The sequence below is a fragment of the Parasteatoda tepidariorum genome, chromosome 2 (genome assembly GCF_043381705.1).
Source record: "Parasteatoda tepidariorum isolate YZ-2023 chromosome 2, CAS_Ptep_4.0, whole genome shotgun sequence".
NCBI lineage: Eukaryota > Metazoa > Arthropoda > Arachnida > Araneae > Theridiidae > Parasteatoda > Parasteatoda tepidariorum.
The window spans coordinates 8620440-8639176 of record NC_092205.1 but is presented as its reverse complement, the minus strand read 5'-3'; the positions used below and the strand labels follow the sequence as shown (position 1 = coordinate 8639176).

General features: G+C 29.1%; 1 protein-coding gene and 1 long non-coding RNA gene across 13 annotated transcripts in view; one reads left to right on the top strand and one right to left on the bottom strand.

Moving 5' to 3' along the window:
• The window catches only part of LOC107456393 (focal adhesion protein tensin), a 348273-nt gene that overhangs the window by 316820 nt on the left and 12716 nt on the right, over positions 1 to 18737 (bottom strand). The window lies entirely within an intron of this gene.
• On the top strand, positions 2938 to 10401 carry LOC139424935 (uncharacterized). Its single transcript, XR_011636069.1, has 2 exons — positions 2938 to 6261; positions 10127 to 10401. It is a non-coding gene; the product is annotated as an uncharacterized lncRNA (long non-coding RNA).

Here is an 18737-nt window from a genome sequence, read left to right as displayed (position 1 = left end):
ATGCAGTGCATCGTGAAGTATGCACATTGCATGTGGTTAACTAATGTTTGGATTTTCTAATTCAAGTGTTACATAACAATATATTTGGAATTTTGCGAGCATTATAAATAAAAATATAGTGTAGGATCATTAAGAAATATCTGATTAATTTAATTCAGTATGATAAATTTTAAAAATGGGTTGACATACAAATCTACATTATAGTTTTTACACTCATACTTAGATTCTTGTCTTTTGGCGTTTGCGTTGCAAATGACACATTTTCTATTTTGGCTTCTTCAGCTCATTTATGAACTAAAGGAAGATGTTTTTCTCACTTACATAACATATTAAGTTTATTTAAAATGTACTTTTAGTGGTATTAACTCAATATAAGTCAATGGTCTAGCCATTGGCAGTTTGAAGCATATTAGGCCGGTTATCAAGCCTTATCAGGCTAAAACCAGCTAAATACGGTCCTCATAAACAGGGGGTATTGCGTCGAAGATGGCTAAATATGGCACTTCTTATAAAAGGGATATTAATGCAAAATTTTGATTTCTTTGTAATTTCTCCAGAGATGGTTGTTCTCTGGAAAAATCCGATTTCTGGATTTTTCGCTAACCGCAGTCATGAAGTTTCCAGACATCCAAGGTTCAGAAGTTTCAAGAAATCATTGATTACATTTATGTATAAAAATTCTTGTATATTTTATTTAAAAATATTAGATCTAGNGCGAAGTCGAGCACTTTACGGTAGAACAGTTTAACGAGGACCAATACCGCACACCCTCGGTCCCTACGCAGGATGATCCAAGTGGTCACCCACCCGCACACTGACCGCAGCCAGTGATGCTTGACTTCGGTGATCTGCTGGGAACCGTGTCTTAACGATCAGTCCACTGCGGGACGAACTGGCAACACCAAACATAGCTATGACTGTAACTTTGAGATATGGTGTTCTGGGATGAAAATTTACTCAAAAACAAACTTGCATAGTGAATTCAGTTTTTTATCATTTTTTTTATAATTATAAGAATTTATTCTGATTAAAATTTACTTTTAATTATTTTATTTCCATGTACTAATAGATTTTCTATTGAGAGACTTGAATATCTGTACGAATTTCTTGAGTTAGTCTAATTCACTGAATTTTCTTCACTCTATATATTTAAATAGTATATTTTAATATTTTTACCAAGCTTTTTGCAAACTCAAAACAGGAATCTTTCTAGTTTAAATTGATTTATCTGTTTAAGTGTATAGAAAAACATTTTCTATACATAAAAGGTAGAGTCTGAAATTTTACTCGACATATAGCTAACAGTATTTCAAGAATTCAAAGCAGAAATCAAATTAGTGCTGATAAATTTTTCTGTGCTAATAAATTTTTATTTACATGATCATTTATCTGTATATTTGAGATAAAAATAATTAATTTCATCTTTAGATTGCAAATACTTTTTATGTTTCATTATTTTATACTTATTTTATTAAAATAAGTATTGTTCCATAATATTTAGATTTTAATTTTTTAAATGATAAGTGCTCAGTGAGTAAAGACAGGGAGCTGTCATTGTCAAGAACTAGCCTGCCCTGTTGAAATCGATGGGTATCAACTTGTCTGGAAGTAAAAGCATCTAGTGGGCAATGTCATATTTATTTAAAATAATTTTACCATTCGTAATTGGTAAATTTGTTTTTACACATAATTATATCAGTAGGGATAATTTTTATTGAAGTTCAATTATATTGAACCAGTTTTCATGACGCCCACACAAGTGGCATTTCTGCACAAAGAAAATGATTTTGAGTAAAATTAAAGTCGCTTGCGAAAAATCAAGTACCTTCCATAACATTTTGAAGTCAATGGAGGTAACCCCTAAGAACGACCAACCTCCATTAACGACCATTTTACTGTGCAACAGAGAGTGGTCGCTTCCGAGAGGTTTCATTCGAGTTAATTTGTAATAATGGGTTTTGGGGACTAAAGACTAAAACAGAAATCTGATTTCTGTTAAAAGTAATTTTATTTTGTAGTTTTCTATTTACATAAATGTTGTTGTTTTTCTTATTTAGTATTATTTTCTTCATAAAAGGTATTTTGTTATGAGTGACTAGATCAAGCAATGCACCTGACACGCCCACTACTATGTTTCATTGACATCATCAAAAATTAGGATTTTGATTGTACTAAATATATTTTGATAACAATATTATATTAAAAAATATGTGTAATTTTTTTTATCTTTAAATTAAATCATGTTTCGTACCATTTAAAAATTTATTTACAGTTAAAATGAAAACTTTTTTTGTAGCTTTTTCATTTTTTTCAAAAAATAGAGAAATGTTCTTAGTTTTACGCAGTGAATATTTTATATTATTGATAATAATTTTTGTTTCTTTTTATCTTAGTGTAACCTTCTACTTTTATCAAGGACAAGCTGTTTTTTTTTACTTTTAAATTTTTTTAAACATTTTCTAAGTCTTTTTTTATTTTAAGAATATATTTAAATTGGAAATTCCATTAAATATATATATATATATTTTTAACAACTTCGAAGTATGTAATTTTTTTTAGCTTAGTTTGAATATATTGAAGAACCACTTTATTTAGATTTTTACAATAATTTTTTAAGTAAGAATTTTTTTCCTTCATAATTATAAGAATATTTGAACTAGAAATATTCTTTAAATATGTGTTTTGGAAGTTATTGAAGAAAAAGTTAACATTTTAAGTGCATGTTTCAACTGTTATCCGTGCTGAAATATATATATGTGTGTGTGTATGTATTCAGCACTGTGTTGAAATTATAATAAGCCTTTAATTTTTTTATCTTATGAAAAAAGAAGAAAAACAATTTGAAAAGAGGACTAGTTCTAAAAAAAACGTTTTTTTTTTTTTTTTTTTTTTTNTTTTTTTTTTTTTTTTTTTTTTAAATTTTTTATTTAAGAGAAATAAACTAAATAAAGGAGACTAAATAGCGAAACCAAACAAAAAGTAAGGGCTGTCAAATAACGCTTAGTTATGGTTTTGAAATTAAAAGAAATTATTAGTCGTTATGCAATTGATCTAAAAATAGCAGCACGGCACTAATTCTTGATGACGTTAAAGTAACGTAATGGTGGGCGCATCAGGTACACTGCTTGATCTAGTCGCTTGTATTTTGTTTTACTCAGTGTTTGTTTATTTTGATTTCAAATAATTGTGCACATTTCTGTTTTTTGTTCATAAAAATTGTTGTCTGTATACATTAAGTGACCACTTTATTTTAACCATTGAGTGTTGGTGTTAATATGTACTTAAGTGCTACCATTACTGTAAAATGTATTTTTTTGTTGGTTGCTACCATCTTTTGAGAGATACTATTTCCCTATTGTGTGAGACTCAATGGTTAGGGATCTAGATACCAGACAGCTCTGTCAGTAACATCACACAAATGCGAAGTACTACCCCAGAATCAGAACTATCATATCATGTTCTTAGTCCAGATCACATTTTTTCCCCTTATATCTTCACTTATACTAAAACAGTCACAAGAAGTCAGCCTACTTTTTTAATATTGAATAGTGCAAAACCGCGTTGCAATTAGACGATCATAGTAAAATGGCTGCTCCGTGTAAAAACTCTTATGAAATTCTGATTAAGCTTATTTTGAAAGCCGCCCTAAAATATTTTTTCGGTGCTTCTAGTTTTAGTGGTTATTATCTAAATTTTCTTAATGAAAATATATAGTTTCTTGATGTTTCACTTATTTCAAATTGAATTAAAGGAAGAATTTTCGGGTGAATGGAAAAGATTAACTTTTTTGTTACAGCAGTTTGCTGAAGTGATGCCACTAAACGATGCAGTGCATTGTGAAGTATACACATTGCATGTGGTTAACTGATGTTCAGATTTTCTAATTTAAGTGTTACATAGCAATATATTTGGAATTTTGCAAGCATTATAAATAAAAATGTAGTGTAGGATAATTAAAAAAAATCTGATTAATTTAATTCGGTATGATAAATTTTAAAAATGGGTTGACACACAAATCCACATTATAGTTTTCATACTCATATTTAGATTCTTATCTTTTGGCGTTTGTGTTGCAAATGACACACTTTTTATTTCAACTTTTTTATGAAGTAAAGGAAGATGTTTTTCTCACATGCATAACATATTAAGTTCATTTAAAATGTACTTTTAGTGGTATTAACTCAATATAAGTCGATGGACTATCCAGTGGCAGTTTGAAGCATATTGGGCCTGTTATCAAGCCTTATCAGGCTAGAACCGGCTAAATACGGTCCTCATAAACATATAAACCTGGGAGCATCTCTTTCATTTGTAAATATTTTTTCTGGTAGAATAATAAATGTGATTAGAGATAAAAGTAAAGATATACATAATTATTCATTTAAATTATGCAGCATATAATTGATTTAGAATTTCATGTTTTGAAAATATGAATGATTTACATTTATAAAGACATTAATTTTTTGAATTGCGTCATTAATGATTTTACTCAAGAAGTGTTCAAGACTTTTGATTTGGGCTCACAATCACCTCTGTTACCCTAAATGCTTAAATATTGCTCAATTTTTTTTTTTTTTTTTTTTTAATTTAAGAAAAAATGTTACCTGGTTCCATTACATATTGACAATAACTTTTGTTTTTAAGAGTCCCCTTCAGACAAAGAAAGATTTCACTTCCTCCATATTAACATACGGAGAATTGTATCCCAGAAATTTCCTTGTTTAAAAATTCATTGATAATTTTAAATAATTTTTATTTCATTTATTTATTGAAATGTATTCTATTGAACTTAGTTATCAAATTTTAATTTTGTAAGTATTTCTAAAACTTGAATTTTAACAAAAATTTTAAAAATACTTACAATCATAAAATTTAAAGTTCGGTAACAAGTTCAATCAAATGCATTTCAATAAATAAAATTAAACAAAAATTCTTCGATAATATTAATTAGTTACTAAACAAATAAGGAAATTTCTAGAATATATATTTTTGTACGTTAACATAGAGGGTGTAAAATCGACTTCTTTCTGAAGGGGACCCTTCACAATAACTTCTGTTACGGAAGTTATTGTTAAGGTTAATTGTTTCACTTAACGATGTTCACTTATTGAAGTTATCACTTAAACTTCAAATAAATAAAACTTCATGTGTTGTTGTTGTTGTCTGTTCTAATAGCATAGCTTGGCTATCTTATTTCCTGTATTGTGTGACAAAATTAATAATCAGATAATTTTCATTCATCGTGTATACAATCATTAGAACTACTTGTAAATTGTGTTTAGAGTGCAAAGTTGATACCTTAATTTAGAGACCAATAAAAATATTACTTGTGTGTATTCATCTGATACAAGTCAATATTTACTATGGCAGAGGAATTTAAAACTCTTCAATCCTGAGGTAGCTCCGGGTTTTTCTAACGCAAGCAACCTTTTTTCAATGTTGATTCGTTAGTTATTATTCTACACCACAATATGAGCGCAAAATATACCTCACAGAATGATAGATTATAAATATAATTTCATTGAAATAAATCCCCCATAAAAGTTTTTGAAAAAAAATATTACTTGTCTGTACGTAATTTCACTCGTCTGTTGATTGGCTCGATGAGATTTTATTTTTAAAAAATTGATTTAAAAAAAATATATTACAAGACAGAAAATGTGTCATGTTCACATTTATAATGAAATATGCTATTTTGTAACAAGTAGCCTACCACCCCTTTACATGAATTGTTGGTATGGGGAATTGCTGATAATTTCTTTTATGGTGATAGTCAAATTTTAGTGGTTCCAGATCAACGAATCCCCGTTAATTTCGAGCCCTGGTTTACATTAAATAGTTCAAGATACCAATATTATAGCTCAATGTTGAAACAATAATTCTACATAACGAGCATAGTTCATTTTCTTATTTAACTGTCCATAATACTTTTGTTGCATAAGTTGTTTACTTATTATTATTCTAATCTTTTGTTTGTGTGTTCTTTTTTTCCACAGCTTATTTCTCAAAGTTTAGAAATATTTGTGGCAACATGAAAGGGAAGTTTTATGCCTGCTTGGAATGTGATTACACCACTCCCATCAGCACTAATCTGAGGAGACATGAACTGAAACACACGGGAGAGAGACCGTTCAAGTGTCATTATTGCAACAGAGGATTTAAACAAAAAATCCACTTGCAAACTCATTCTTGCTTACAGAAAAAGTTAAATCCTTGATGACATACCGGCTGTTGAAGCTGATACATTATCAGAAAGAAATGGTTTTATTCAAATTTGTTATCTTTCCTCCCCTATGTGTTCCTTGCTATCTACTCATTTAAAATATTGTTCCTGTAAAATAAATAGTTAATTATATGCTTATTTAAATTAAAAGTATTTGTTGGAGGGAATGCGTCCCACACTTATTACTTTATTAACTGGGTGGAGAGAATATGAGGAAACGTGGGTCATTAGAATATATTTTTCGATCCCTTTCAGTTATTCAGAAAATAAAATAGCATTTCTGCTTTTTTTTTAATTTTATTTATTATTATTGAAGAAGGTGGGAAATACACGCTTCTTGTATGATCCGGATAAGTGGACAATCCAGTAAATTGGCGCTCCAATAATTGATGCTCTACTGTGTGTATATACATATACAGTAGAGTCCCGATTATTCGAGTTAATGTGGACCACGACTAACTCGGATAACTGAAAAACTCGGTTAAAACGAAGAGTATAAAAAAAGAAAGGAAAAGAGTCGGTATAAATGTAATATATTTAAGAAATATAAAATTTATACGAGTATACCACATGCAATTCCTATTATTATTAAAAAGCTTACTTGAAAAAACTTAAAAAGTATACTTTGCAGGAATTAAAGAGTTTTTACTTAAAAAAAGTCCTTAATCGTTTTTTGTTTTACATAACTTTGGTGCTTTTCTGCAGCAATGTTTCGCCATTTTTTAGGGATAACAGGAAGGCTGGTGTCGCCTCTTTTTGTTGTTCTATGTATTCAGTAGCATTTTCGACAGCTTTAAGTTCATCTGTGTGAGAGATTTTTATACGTTGATTTTTATCGTCACATTCTTCATCATCTTCGCTAGGTTCATTTTCATTATTGACAATATTAACGATCATTTCATGGGATCAAGTTGTTGAATTTTGTTTTCCCGAGTGTTTGGAAGATAAAATTCAGATTTATTTTTCGGTGGTATTTTTAAAAATAAAAAATAAGCTAGAACAAAAAAAACCTTAAAATATTTGATAGCTCGGTTAAAGCGGAAACTCGGATAACCGGGGCTCGGATTATCGGGACTCTACTGTATATATTTCATATGTTTAAAAAAAAAGAACTTTGTAAATTATCGATTTCAATCTCAAAATTAACATTTTTAATCTTTTTACAAATTGATTTAGTAGTTTCTCACACAGGGGCAGATCCAGAAATTTTTCCTGGGGTGGGGAGGGGTCATAGACTCAGATTCCCCCTTATGCCTCCTTAAATAATTTTATTTCTTTTGTAAACTAATAATAAAATTATTATATTTTTTTTTCAATTTTGGGGGGGTCATGACCCCCCCCCCCAAATCATGTGTTGAGCGATTGCATGTTGATTTTTTAGTTCATGTTTTTGTTTTTAAGTAGCTCTGTCTGTTATTTTAATTTAACCCTAAATGTTATTTATCAATATATTTGACATTTATGTTCTTGGGTAATCTAACTGCTGATTTTTTCTATATAAAAAAGAAGATATTTTTTAAAATTTTGAATTTTTTCCCCTTTAGCAAAAAGTACTGAAACTTATTTCTGACTCTAAGTAATATTTATTAAATATACTAATATTTATAATGCTTATTTAATAATTCTATGTGACTTATGTTATTGTAAATTAAGTTTTAAAGTGGGAAAACTACAAGAAATGCTGCAACTTATTTATCAGTTAACCTAATATTTATTATTAAATAATTTTATATAATTTGCCAAAAAAATATAGATTGTATCTTTAAATTTTGTAATTTTAAAGTTATGGTAACTAGATTTTAAAAAAATAGTTTTAAATTGTCTTAATTTAGCTCTCATCCTATAGGATGTGACATGAGCTTGGACCATGTGATCTTACGAAGAGAGATCCCAATATTTCTTAGAAAATTAAATATTTTTTTCTTTTGTACTTTCAGGCAGCACAATAAATTGAAAAAACAATAAATAAAATAGATAAAAGCACAATAATGCCCGATTTACTTGCATTGATGTTTTAAAATAAAACTACATGTAACAGCAGCATTTTGTACAATATTTGCTTCAATTGGATACCTGCAAGTGAAGTCACATGTGGGTAAATCATGGCATTTATTTATGATACGATTCGGCAGCCAATCAGGCGTGACACATGCGCATGCCGTCGCTTGCTGGCAATCAATCAAATATTATTCGAAAATTGATTCTGCCTCATAATGAACTAAGCCTAATAACTGTAACAATAACACGCCAAACACAACCGTGTGATTAGGCACAACAATGTGATTTTTGTGGTATTCTTCTTTAAGTTGCAAGTAACCAATTGTAAAATTTTTTACTGTTTTTTCCAATCCTTCCTTGCAACCAAAGAAATTTTTCCTACATTGTGTAATTAGAAAAAAAATATTTGGTTTAAATTTATTCCCACTCATTTTAATAGGAAAGAGTATTTTTGTACTTATGTAAATGCAGCTGAATAAACAAAAGAAAAACACTGTTTGCATTCAAAAAATAATATAAGTTTTCAGCTTCACTTAATTCAATAAATAATTTTTTCTACTTTTTTCATGATAGATATGTTCAAACAAATACTAATATTTTTCATAAAATGTAAATCTTTTAATTTTAATTGATTTTTATTCTAATTTTAAATTCGAATATTATATTTAGGTATATGTTCTTTACTGTTTAATTTAAATTTATGTGGTTGATTTTATATAATTTTAAATTAGTAAATTTAAGAAAATATTATGATAAAGGAATTATAGTATGAAAGTCCGAAAAAGTTTAGAAAATATTATCCAGAACATTGGTAGACTACACTCTAGCATTTAGTTTATCAATACTATTATTATTGAAGATTTTTATCATATTTTAAGTCACATTGAGATGAAATAACCTTCTAACTCAACTAATTGTTTATTCATCAGTTTTTTTTTATTTATTATTATTTTATTTTGAAAATCTTAGCTTTTGTTGAAAAATATTTTTTTTTAATAATATTCTTTTTTTAAAAAAAAATATTGTTAGTTTCAAAATAAATTCTTGGGGCACAAAGTCAAACTAGCTATTTAATGTGAGTCACGTAAAAAAGTAATTAATGAAATTTTGTTCGTTTCAACATTAATGTATTTTGAGGGAGCTAATCAGAGTTATCAAAAAAGAGTAGTAAAAAGGTAAAAGTTATAAAAAAGCTAAGAGTAAACAACATGAAAGTAACAATAAATGTTCCATAATGAGCCCTCTCAATCGAAACATTAATATCCATATCAAAAATTAAACATATAGTATATTCAATAGGGCGTGCAAATTAATATTTAATTGAGAAAATTAAACTTCATTGGAGTCTGTGGAATTACTAGTGAGGAAAGAGAGTGGGTTGAAATTCAATTTTCTATTGAAAATTCTAGGTATTTCTTATAATAATATTTTTTCTACTCTTTGTTTTCTCCTGCAATCAAGTAGGTTTTGATGATTACACTCTTGTCTTTCTGAGTAAATTTTAGTAGTTACTACCTACTTGCTACTATTGCTACCTTACCTAAATATTGATTTTGGACATAAATGCTATTTTTTTCGTTTCATTTTTATCATGAACTCTAAAAACTAAGCGTGGTTAAAACTGAACACCTTTAATTGTATAATTCTGTAATTTTATTTTTCTTCTTACAGATATTTTTTTTTTTTTTGGTTGTTTACAGAATTTTTTTTTTGACTTACAGAAGTTATGCCCTATTTTTCTTCAAGAATTATCTAATTTGCAAAATTTTTCCCTTTAAAAGTTATGTCGTACTGCAAAAAATATTAAGCTATTGAAACTTTTATTTATTTATATATTTTTTGCACTACGCATTTTAGAACTTTTTAAAGACTGTTACTTCAGACTTTTTTTTATTACCTTTATAGGCTTCTTTCTTTTACCTGAAGGTTTTCCTAGCAAGAAATCACGCCAATATGCCTGTTTGGAGTGTTCATATGAGACACCTAATATGAAAGATTTGGAGCGGCATCAACAAGTGGCTCACATTAAGGAGGAATCTTATGAATGTCACATTTGCAATCTTGAATTTACTACAGAAATAAGTTTGTTGTCGCATATGATTGGGCACAATGAGAATTGGTTGAAACTCTAACATTGTTTTTATGAAATCTCAGTTTAATAAAGTTGGTGACATTTCTTATGTTTTGACAGCTTCATTTTGTTGGTGATATTTACAAATAGAGAAATTTTTTAGTACGGTGAATTAAGTTCACGATTATGACTGCATCTACCGCTGATGAGAGTCTTATACAAAAATCTCATTTAATCGTTTTTGTTGTTGTAGTTCATTTACGTCGCACTAGAGCTGCCCAATGGGCTATTGGCGACGGTCTGGAAAGCATCCCTGAGGATGGTCCGAAGACATGCCATCACAATTTTGATCTTCTGCAGAGGGGATGGCAGCCCCGCTTCGGTAGCCCGACGACCTGCACGCTAAGACGAGCACTTTAACGAGAACAGTTTAACGAGGACCCATACCGTTCGCACTCTACGCAGACTGATCCAAGTGGTCACCCACCCGCGCACTGACCGTAGCCAGTGATGCTTGACTTCGGTGATCTACTGGGAACCGTGTCTTAACGATCAGTCCACTGAGGAACTTTAATCGTTCTATTAAATACCATTTCTTTTTTATCAAATTCAATAGAGAAATTTTATTTTCGAAATTAGTTCGCCCATAAATCTACAAAATGAATCGAATTTGAATGATAGTCACGATAGTTTTCGTGACCTGTAAACACTTATGCAAGGTCATATATCCCATGGGGACTATTAATATGGTAATGTTTTCCAATTAAAAAGCATACAGAGTGTTCTATAATAACCACTCTTAATCTATTAGAGTTCTTGCAGGTTTTTTAGTTGTCCTGATTTTACCCAGTATTTTGTTTGTGTTCAGGTTTAAAACATCCCATTTTTTACAAACAAATGCGAATTTTAAAATAATCTATTTGAAGAATAGTAAGATTCATATTTTCTTTCCAACATCTTTTTATTTTAAACTATAATACTTAAAAAAAGTATCTGAATTCGATAATTCCAACTTGGGGACCACCCACTCATTTTAATGTTTTAGGCATATGGTCTAACCCACATTATTCATTTTCATTGTTTCAAACTTATTGGGAATGCAGTCTTCGTATGAAAAATAAATTTAACTAAAAATTTTGCGTTATCAAATTTTTATAGTGATGAATTCAGGGGACAAACATTCTTTTTAGCAAACGCAGTTTCAAATCTTTTAAGGTTAGAGTTTTATAGTTTAACAATTATTTAATCATCACTTTATTCCAACCCACAATACTGTAACTATGTAGAATTTTTAAATGGTGAACTAAGGGATCATACACAAAAATACGTTTGTTAAAAAAAAAAAAATTGATGTCGCAAATTAAGGAAGTCTTGATTTCAAATTTGAATTGATCTGAGGGAATATTATTTTATAATTATTCGTAATTTTTTTTTTAATGCAACTGCAGTATGAAAATTTTCTACATCTTGCTGTCTGCTATTCTGTCATGCAATAGAAAAAACAACGTAAGCGCTTCACGATGCATTTCGGTAACTATTTTATTTATATTATCTACGCTAAAATATTATTTTAAAAATTTATTTAAAAAATTTATTCCCTGAAAAAAAACTTTTTTTTAATGTGTAACTTATCATACTAATATGTCAAATGTATAAAAACCTCAATTTGGAATTTTTCATCCCTTCTGTTGAATATTTTTTATTTCACTGCAGTATTTTGAGTCTCTTGTTTAACGCTAAAATATTACTTTAAAAACTTCATATTTTGAAGAAGAAAAAATACTTTTTACAATGTGTAGCTTATTATGTAAATATGCCAAATGTATAAAAATCTCAATTTGAAATATTTTGTCGCTTCCGTTGATTTTTCGTATGCAGGTCAGTACCATGAGTTGATCATTAAATAAATAAATCATTATCTATATACAATCGAACGATTGTATATAAATTATTATATACAATCTTCATTAAATAAATTCCAGAAAATTTTTTAAAACTATTTGTTTTACATAAAGTAATTCTGAAATTTAAAACATTTATATTTTAATATTCTTTTGTCTTTATTACACCTAAGTAGAGCAAATCAGATTTTATCACTTAAACGCTTATTCATTTTAAAAGTATACGTATCTTACTATTCTGGTCATCAAATCGAATAGAAAGTTTATTTTACGTTTCCTTCTTTATTGATATTTTTTTGAACGAAATATCAGTACAGTGTTAAATTCGTCAGTTTTATGTTAGCTTCTTCATTAACCTATCGTATGAACACAAAAAAATCTATATTTCGTAAATCCGTGGCTGGAATTCAGCTAAATTTTCGTAATTACGATGGACAGTTTTGGTTAATCAAAAGCCTGTATTTTTATATATCGCAAAATGCGATAGGTTTACAAAAATACGGACTTCTGATTGGCTTAATTGAGCCATCGCAATTGCGAACATTTAGCTGAATTCCGCCCTTATGTCAGCAAGGATATGAATATTTCGCGGCTGGATGACAAAGTTAAAAATCTGCATTCGGTATGATGGACATGGAATTGTCCGAAAATCAATGAAATGGACAGAACGATATTTCGCCAGACCATTGGAGGGGATTTATAGCTATTTTAGGTTCTAGTCAATTTTCTTGTTATGTTATCTATAATGAGGTGAAAAATTTAAATGCCTCCATAAAGTTCGGTTCATTACTGAAGTAGTAAAGCAGAGGAGGGCCCTCAAAGAAGTTTTTGTCCCGGGCCCCAATTAAGTTAAGTCGGGGCCCTGCTGGTATATGTATCTTACTATTCAGGAAAATGTGTGCAATGGAAAGGTCTGGTATACGCATATTATTCCAGAAAATGTCTGAAAAGGAAAACGTTTGTTTCAACTAATGTCCTTGTAAAAAATGAAGTGAAAATTATGCATATATCTAGGATCAGCAACGTCATCGATTTCTGGGAAATCACTATTGAGAAATACGAGATTAAAAGACACGGTTAGTTTTAAAATTTTATCCCTACATTTTTGTATAAGTACTCTTATTTTTTCTTGTGGAGTGAACAAAAAAAATCTTTTATTCTAATTTTTTTCCTTAAAATACTTAAAATTTTCTTTTTAACCTTAGCTTATTTAATTACTCTTTTTTTTTTCCAACTGTCAACTCGTTGGCGTTTCAACAGCACTTTTTTCAACTGTCAAACCTTTGGGAGAAACAGAAAAAATTAGGTCTTTCACAGAGAACTACGCCAATTTCAAAGAGTGTAACATTTCTTTTAAGCGTAAAAAATGTGAAGAAAAAAGAGAAGAAAAAAATAAGGAGTGGAAAATTCCGTAACAACTAAAGAGTACCCGCATATAAAGAGATTGCCCTACCCCACATACCCTTCCGTTCTTAAAGTTATAGAGCTGGAAAAAAAGAATATTATGGCCAATTTTCTTTGCCAACTGGTCTTCGACGTCAAAAAGCACTCATCAGCTATTTAAGTTCGGAGTTGCGTTAAGAGAAAAATATGCGATAAAAACCTGATATTTTATCAGGAGTGTCAGTTGGCAGATTACGTACCGACATTGTGTGCAAGGGAAAGTATTGAAAAAACTGACTACTTTATCTTTGAGAGGACCGGCTACTGGTTTTTTTTTTTTTTTTTCTCACTCTCTCTCTATATTTTTTTTTACAGCGGCCTTTCTTACTTTTATTTTAATTCGTTTAAAGATGTAAAACAGCATTGTTTCTAAGAATAGTAACATTGTGGAAACCGTAATTTCTGATTCAACTGATAAAAATGGTGGATTATTCGTGGGAATGGAAATTTCGTGGGAATGGAGTAGAATAAGGAAAATAAATAATCGAATCAGACCTAAGGTTTCCGTATTAAAAAGTTTTAGTGTTTCTTAAAAACGATGAGTTGATTTCAAAATTTTAGTTATTTGATTGAAAAAAGTAAAATACGTTTCATAGCTTTTGATTTAGAAAGGGACACTACGACTTAAGACGGAAATATTTTTAATTTTTTTTTTTTTTTTNTTTTTTTTTTTTTTTTTTTTTTTTATTTTTTTTTTTTTTTTTTTTTGATGGCGTGTTTTCTCAAGAATAAATGTAAAGAAGTAAACATTTAGAAACATTAATTTTATGTTATTGAGAATATTACTTACAAAACAAAAAATACAGCTTTAGAGCCGCGGTGGCTCAGGGGATAGAGCGTTCCCCTTCTAGTGAGGTGAACCCGGTTCGAATCCCAGCAATGGCAGGTTGATTCGAATTTCGCACCGACCACAGTGCTGACGTAATATATCCTCAGTGGTAGATGGATCATGGGTTAGGGTCCCCTTGCAGTCAAGCTAACCGTGAGAGATTTTCGTGGTTTTCCTCTCCATGTAAAGCAAATGGGGGTTAGTTCCATCAAAAAGTCCTCCACGAAGGCAAATTTCTCCCATTACATGATCCATGAGTTCCCTTGTCTTCTGGATTCGGTTCAAAATAACAAGGCTAAGGAATTGAACATTAGTAGTCATGAACCCTGAAAATTGGGTCGGCTGTTCAACGACGGTTATAGAATAAAGTGTAACGCAAATGCCGGTTAGTTCCATCAGAAAGTGCCACTGCTCGGGATGCATTTGAGCTGTACTCCGAACACTGATGTTTCTCCTAATCTATCCTCAGCAGATTTTAAAATATCGAATAAATATAATAATATCAACGAATAAATTAATATCAAATCGGATATAACAAATATTTCAGACATTCACTAAAGCGACTATGTGATTGTTGACATTCACCGGTGAAAGTCTACGTTCTCTTGATTTAGATCATTCACAGTAACATATATACAAGGAGTCTCTGCCCTCTGCTTATTTCGCTCACAACTTAACACCATTAATTCGCAATTATTTTATGTTTTGTTGCCTATTCTTACAAGTTATTCAATTAAACGACTCCCAAAATGAACACAGATTCGGTTCCTCAGATTTAATCACTGATTCAACTGGAATCATGTTCAGACCTGATCATTTTAAAATATTAGCATTGGAACCTCAACCATAAACTTGATTTTAAAGTACTGGCTTATTTATTGAATGCTAAAAGAAATAGTAAAATAGTTTTAGACAAAAAACTATTAAGGAACAGTGGAAAGACTTAATTCCAAATATTGCTTTATAATTTTTAATAGTTATTGTGTATTAATTATTTTAATTAAATATGTTGTCTAGACACAGTTTTAGATTAAATTATTTAATAATTATTTAAGTAAATATAGGTTATTTGTTATAAAAAGGTAACTAAATGTCTTTATCATAAAACTATGCATAATAAAGAAATATGTGATATCTTCATAGTATAATAATAGAACATATCTTTTAGTTTAACTTTGAATAATTATCGAAATCAAAAATATGTTTAGAATAGTAAAATAATATTTTCAAAGTATGATAGATAAATATTGCTGTAAATACCGTAAAGTAATTAAATAAATAATTTATAGTTATAACCATTTCTTTGATTTTATGCTAATAATAACCAAATATATCTAGATATTCTTCTTTTATTAATGATCATATTGATTTTTTCTGTCCAATGAAAATGCACAGAACNTAGCATTGCAACCTCAACCATAAACTTGATTTTAAAGTTCTTGCTTATTTATTGAATGCTAAAAGAAATAGTAAAATAGTTTTAGACAAAAAATTATTAAGGAACAGTGGAAAAACTTAATTTCAAATATTGTTTTATAATTTTAATAGTTATTGTGTATTAATTATTTTAATTAAATATGTTGTATAGACACAGTTTTAGATAAAATTATTTAATAATTATTTAAGTAAATATAGGTTATTTGCTATAAAAAGGTAACTAAATGTCTTTATCATAAAACGATGCATAATTAAGAAATATGTGATATCTTCATAGTATAATAATAGAACATATCTTTTAGTTTAACTTTGAATAATTATCGAAATCAAAAATATGTTTAGAATAGTAAAATAATATTTTCAAAGTATGATAGATAAATATTGCTGTAAATACCGTAAAGTAATTAAATAAATAATTTATAGTTATAACCATTTCTTTGATTTTATGCTAATAATAACCAAATATATCTAGATATTCTTCTTTTATTAATGATCATATTGATTTTTTCTGTCCAATGAAAATGCACAGAACGGTAAGACGACAATAATTTTTTATTACATTAGAGAATCTAAAGTTATATACAGAAGCAAAGACGGGGCAAGTAACGTAACAGATAAACGGCAAATATTAATTTTATAACTATTTTTATTCTTTAGAAAGTTTGAAAGAGTTCAGAAAAACGTTTTCACAGCAAACGATAAACGTTTTTACACCATGAATATTTTGATTTTGGCATATACGATTGTCCGTTCTAATAACAGCCCTTTCCTATTCTTCAAAAACTAACAGGGATTTCATACAAAGAACCCGACACAAGCTATATAACTCGGTTTTTACAGCTTGACTTATACTCCTTTCCCAAAGTAAAATCGGAACTTTATTGTTATGACCTAACAAAGGTTTTTTTTTATTGTTTAGTTCTTTCTTTCTTTCATTTTTTTTTAAGGAAAAAAAAAAGATAAGGGCGGGGATCAAAAGATTTCTACCGCTTTTCATTTTCTGTCCCTGTTTTTTCTTTTAGCACTAAAATATTTTATGTTTAATTTTTCTCAGCAGGTAATATTTTTAAAAGTGATTCTAAATATTGCAGAGAAACAATAGTAGTAACAATATACATTTACGGTGAAGTATTATTTGAATGAATCCAAAGAAATCATTAGATTGGGATGGGATATATGCAAGATTTTTTTCAATCTCTCCCTCATTCATTCCTCCCCAACAGCAAAATGACTCTAAATTTGTATTTGCATTTTTGTAAAATAATTAATTTATAATAAATTTGCATTATGCTTAAAAGTTTCCTACGGAAAAAATCAATCATAAAAAATTTCGAAGATTTTCCTTTGGCTAAAAATTTTAAAATCTGGCAAATAATTTGAAATCCTTGGCATTGGCTATGTATATATATAAATAGTAATATCATAATTAAAAGTCAATAAAGAAAAAGTGCAGATAAACAAAGAAAACACAACACCGGAAGCAAAATTATAATCATACTTAATACAATGACTAATTAACCAGTGAGAATAGCGTAAACCAAGTTTACAAAAAATTATAGTTTAAAATAAAACAAAATTAGCACTATAATGAGAAAATAAAATCTCATAGTCTATAAATAGACTATAACGCAGTGTGGGTATCTCAATCCTGATTGGTTGTTGAAACGTGGCATTTATTTACGTTAGCAACTGTTCTTTCCATTCTATTTCGAATAAGTCAAGACCGTCAAGCCTCAATTCTCTTAAATAACACATTCTATATTCTTACACAAAGATTCTTTCACTATATATTTCGTACTTAACACTAAGACAAGCATAAAGCCATGTATAACATAAAGAAACTAATTATGCATCGAAGTTGCCAGGTACACAAAACAGAAATATATCACGGTTACAATAAAATACATAAACAAATAATAAATCGAAGTTAAATAAAAGACATAGAAGAGAAAGAATTAGATTTCAATAAATTGGATGGGCGATACGACGTTGTATTTAATTAACTTCACGTTAATTAACATTCTTAGCATAACTTAACTCATTTCTAACATAACTTAGCTCAACTTAAACACGCAATTTTGCTCAGAAACGATCAGCTGACTCTCGTCATAGGTCACATGTGTGGGTATCTGTTGTCTTCTTCGTGAAGTGCAAGTACCCAATTACACATTACAAGTACCCAATAACACGTTACAATAATCTTACTTTCAAAAAATGATTAATTTATTCTCAAAAATATAATTTTTATTTTTGGAGCTATCATTCAAATAGAATTTTTAGCAATTTCATTATCAAGTTTCTTGGAAGCAAAAAGTGGCACCTTAAAAACCCGGTTTAGACCGACTTTCCCTTATTTACGGAGAAGTATTTATTTATTTATTATTTTTTTTTTGAAGAATCTTTAAAAAAAATAATTTTTTATTGCAGATAGCAAATTAATATTTAAATGTAAGGATATTTTTACTTTCGCACTGTGGTCGGTGCAAGCCGGGTGCGGAATTCGTATCGACCAGCCATCGCTGGTATTCAAACCCGGTTCACCTTATTGGAAGACGAACACTCCCTGAGCCGTCACGGCTCCGATTAGTTCATTTATAGAAAATTAAATTAAAAGGAATTGAAGCATATTTAGATTTTTCCACCCCTTCGACAGTTGAGTTAATATTTGGGAGCTGGGGGTCATTTTTAAAATCTTTTTCAAAATCATTTTTGAAATTTAATATGGTAATATTTTTCAAGCTTAGTACATCATCAAGCTTAGTACATTTCAAGCTTAGTACATCATCAATGCACAGATTTTCCTTTACTCTCATATAAAATAACACATAAGAGATG